The sequence below is a fragment of the Thunnus thynnus genome, chromosome 19, assembly GCF_963924715.1.
Source record: "Thunnus thynnus chromosome 19, fThuThy2.1, whole genome shotgun sequence".
Taxonomy (NCBI): domain Eukaryota; kingdom Metazoa; phylum Chordata; class Actinopteri; order Scombriformes; family Scombridae; genus Thunnus; species Thunnus thynnus.
This window is the reverse complement of record NC_089535.1, coordinates 28,055,187-28,060,123: the sequence shown is the minus strand read 5'-3', so window position 1 is coordinate 28,060,123 and position 4,937 is coordinate 28,055,187.

The window sequence follows — 4,937 nt, the reverse complement described above, 5'->3', positions numbered from 1 at the left end:
TTAGAGCGTGATCGCATCAGGAGTCTAGATGCAGACCTACACGACACACCCACTTTACTACATGACACGCCCACTTTACTAGACGACACTTTACTGCGCGACATGTCCTTCAGCAAATAACTCGTGAAAAACTTAAATAGAAAATAGAGAATGTTTAAAGACAATATAAGAATATAGGATAAAAGTCAGAGAATATTGGGAAATCTGGTGACAGTTATTTCAGGATGAAACACTTTGTACTGTGGCCAGTGCAACATTTCTTCCAGCATCAACTTTTTTTTTCAAGCAATTAGCACTGTACTTATTTCATGTCTATGAATAAAAGGTAATTCACACCAGAAACCTTGTAGCTGAATTTATCTAATATGTAAAACTTTGGTGGAACATGGGCAAACATGTGCTCCCTGTTGTTAGATAATGCATGTATGATGCAATGTTATGATATAACAAGACAAAGTTAAACATTTTCTGAAAAAAGTTTTGAATGGAAAACCCTCTTCAAGACCTTTCCTTTTTCTACATTATTTTATTTGAGAAACATGGATCTATTTTTTTCTTTGTAAAGTTAAATTAGGTATTGGCAGTGTTGGGTGATTTGACCATAAACACAGTGAAACAAAGGGATTTTGTCATTGTTGTTATTTTTGTCATGTTTTTTATTTTTTATTTTTTTTTAGCTATTCTGTAAATAGCTAGGAAATGTAAATCAGGACTGCTTTAAGCCAATACTGGATTTACAGGATTCATGAATTGAAGTATCTTTATTTGTCAGGTATTGAAATAACTGGATAAGCTAAAAGCAGACATCATCTGGATGTTTATATATAATATAATATAAAATTAAGATTTTATCTATATTGCCCAATTATTATTACATATACAGTCAAAAGTGTGGGCACACTTTCTCATTCAAGTACTATACTTCAAATGATACTAGTAATCCGTCTATTAGATCTTTGTCATTTTAGTGCTCTATTTAGCACTACAACTATTGCTGAAATGGCTCCAGCAAAACTTTTTACAGCAGACATTTTGACATGTGACAGTAGGAAAATAATAAACGTAATGATGGCTGAATTGCATTCAGGTTCAGGGTCTTGGTATTGTTTATGCTGGATCACTGTCACAGTGTCATGGCTTACTGGGACAGAGCCATGGTTAATGTTATTTTGTAACACCTGTGCTTTTCCTATTATGACAAGTCTAAATGTCTGCTGTGAAAAAGGCCTGTATGCAACTGCTGCCACTCTTCCTGCTGTTAATTATTAATACTATTACTACTGTTAATACTAGTATATTTACTGCCAGTAAAGATACATATGTTATTTTATGTAGATAACACATCTTTAGATTGCTTTTTTTAGTACTTCTGCTCCTGCTTGTTTAAGTTACTACTACTATTACTGTTAATACTTGCCTGACTATTGGTACTGCAAGTACTGCTATGCATTGACTGCTGTTTGCTGTGCTGTGGCAAACTCATTCTAATGACTCAGTAACAGATGGAAGGACTTCAGGAGGGTCTGACCCTCCCTAACCCTTTGACAATGTCCCTTCCAAATACGTGCTTCCTGTTGTCCAGAATTCAATGTAAACAGGTTTATTTGAATTCTCTATTTTTATCTCGTATTTATGAAGAAGAGAAAAAGTATAAACAGTAGCTAAGCTGCTAACTGGAAATGTGTTCTACTAGTTTCAGCCACAAGAGCTCAGGAGTGCACAGTTGTACAAGCTCCTTTAAAAGTTCCTTGTGGAGTTTTTGATTACTAGTGCAGTTATGGAGCAGTGTTTTGATGACTAACTTCCTGTTCTGTTTGTATCTTGTGCTCCACTAACATGTGCACGAGGACACACGCATACACTCATGAGTATGTGAGTGACTAGATACACATCACTGCTGACAGTTTCACACTGTTAAACCGACTGAGAGTTGATGGTGGTATTGTACCAAAACACATAGCAAGAGGCAGGACAAAGACTGCCCACTGATGTAAACAACACAGCTTTCACAATATGTAAAAAATGCACTCAACAGGTTTGTTAGGTCTCAAGGATACACACAATAGAATGAGAAACACTAAATATAAATAATATTACTCCACAGAATACCTTGAAGCTCACCACAATGTCTAAACTGTTGTCTGAATCATTCCATAAATACATTCCTACTTTTCCCAACATTACACATTTTGTAAATATCAAGCATTAAGCCTTTAGTGTAAGTAAGTGAAATATGATAAAGACAGAAGTAACCCTGAAAAATATTAAACTGAGCAAGAAAAAAAAATTATACTTGTTTGTTAAATAGTTGGTTGGTGTAAAATGTGTTATGAAGGAGAAGTTCATCATTTTGGGATATTTGCTTTCATTCTGAGAGTGAGATGAGACGATCAATATCAATCCCATGTCTATGCATCAAGTACAGAACTGCAGTGGTTAGCCTAGCTTAGCATAAAGACACCCAACACAGATTTATCTCACACTACTGCATCAGTCTGAGAGGGATCTAAATGGACTAGTTTGACATGGTTTTTCATTTTATCCCTCTTTCCATCTCTCTAACAGGAAAACAAAAAGAGGGAGCAGGAGAGCAGCTTCAGGGGCCCTTGAGGGGCCCCCACAAAAAAAGATCTAGTGAAGACCAGCTGTTGAGCCAGAGAGGAGATCCAGACCTCAACCTTCCACCTCTGGACCATCGCAACCAGATAAATGATCCAGTGTGAATTAGGATTTTGTAAGCATATGAGCTATAAGAAACGGTGTTAGATTGACAGATGTAGTTATCACAAGATCAGAGGTTAAACTATTTTAGTTTCAAACTAAAAGTGCTATCCTTAAAGCTTGTCCACTTGAGCCAAACTTCAAACTGGCCCAACATGTTTTCATATACCACTGATCAGTCTGTCATGTTATTTTTCTTCCAACAGAACACTATATATTTTTAAAGTTCTTAACAAAATGATGGTGTTTATTTTGCTTCCTGACTGCTGATCCCCCACATGCCCCTGTTGCTGCCCCCTGCTGTAAGCCAGGTGAGGGTGTAGACCACCATGTTCCTCCTCCAGTCTATTTGCACCATCATCACACAGACAGAACTAACTCTGATAGATCACAGGAGCCATGTTGTTCACTCTTTGGTCTAGGTCTTTGGAAGGAAATGAAGGAATTTGAGTGATTATTGAAATCTTTGCCGCAAAGCTCAATACTGCTGACATAGAAGTGAGGGCAAGTGGAGATTCTGTGTTACAGTTTGTCAGAAATTGTGTGCAATATTTTGTATGTACGACTTGCAGAGGTGTGGACTCAAGTCAGACTCAAGTCATGAATTTGATGACTTAACAAAATCATAAAATACGATCATGATCATTCATAGATATGCTAGCCTATCTATGAAAGTGTTATGTTATGATTAACTCTTTGTTTTCCTAAGAGCCAACTATGTTGCATGCGTTGGAGGTAAGGTACACTCGGCATTTCAGACCAGCAGATAAACAACAGATGATACCTCAAATGATTACATATGGATTAAAGACTATGCTGATCATACAGTACCAATCAAAAGTTTGGGCACGCCTTCCTATTCACTTATAATACATTTCATAAAGTTTATTTGAAAGTAATGAATTAAGACTCACATTTAAAAAGCATCCTGCATTTCTGTAATTTTACTGTTATTCTGTTTAAAAATATAAATTGATTTTTAAAATTCTATATTTGGTGCATAGTGACTTGTGTATGTCACAAAACTTAGGAATTGAACTTGACTTGCGACTTGCACACTTGTTGTTACTAATTGTAATGAACTAACATTAACAATGGATCTATTCATTTTATTATTTACTCCTGTGCTTTTCCTACAGTCACATATCAAAATGTCTTCTGTGAAAAGGGCCTATGACTGTTCCACCTCTGACTACTGCTGTACACAGGAGAGGTGATACAAAGCTGTCCTAATGCAAACAACAATATTATTGGGAAAAAATTCTTAAATTGATCATTTAAAGCTGCATTTCTCAACTTCAACAGAGTGTAAGTGAGATATTTCAGGTCTGAAAAATGTAGGAGTAAAAAGTGTTTACTGTTGTTGTCTGGTTCATTGACATCAATTCACCTTCGCTGAGAGATATTTGACCTTCATCATTTACTGCTGTCCAGGACTAAAGGACACTGTCTCTCTACTGCAAAGTGATCTGTTTCAGTGTTTTCCCTATACTTCACTGTTAATTAAGTTAATTGTTATAAATCTACTCATATTGATTTATTGATTGTCAATATTATCCACTTATTCAATTTTAGGTGAATTCTGGGGGCTGTACAAAACTATGGACATTTAAAGGTTGTTACGAAAATGGTTTGAAACTTTTGAAATGCCTTGACATAATTAATAAAAGATGGTAATGTATCTTGTGAAATTCGCAATTCTCTCTCTCTCTCTCTCTCGCGCGCGCACACACACACACACACACACACACACACAAACAAATGCATCTCTTTCTCTTTTTTGAATCTGTTTATTGGGTTTTCAGAGCACAAAATGCATTTCTTATGGCACGTGCAGTGTGTCTATCCTTCTGTCTACATATAAACAGTATTTCAATAGTTTTTTTTTATTTTTTATATTTGTTTATCTTTTATGATGATTTTACAGGTTACTGCTGCTTGGAGTACTTCCTGCAAGTCTCTATGTTGTTGTTATTCAAATATTGAAATACAAAAGAGGAAAAAACGACTCTATTCACCAACTACGACGATAAAGTAGGATGGGTGAGGATCTTTATTTGGCGTTTAACTGACATAGTTTGTTTGGCTCGCTGATTGATTGGCGTTTGGTTTAACCAATAGTAACAGGGCAAATAGCATAACCGCGAGACACTGAACCAATGAGGTGTCAGTGGGCGGGGCTTAATGCCAAGCTAACGTAAGCGTTGTTAGTAGGA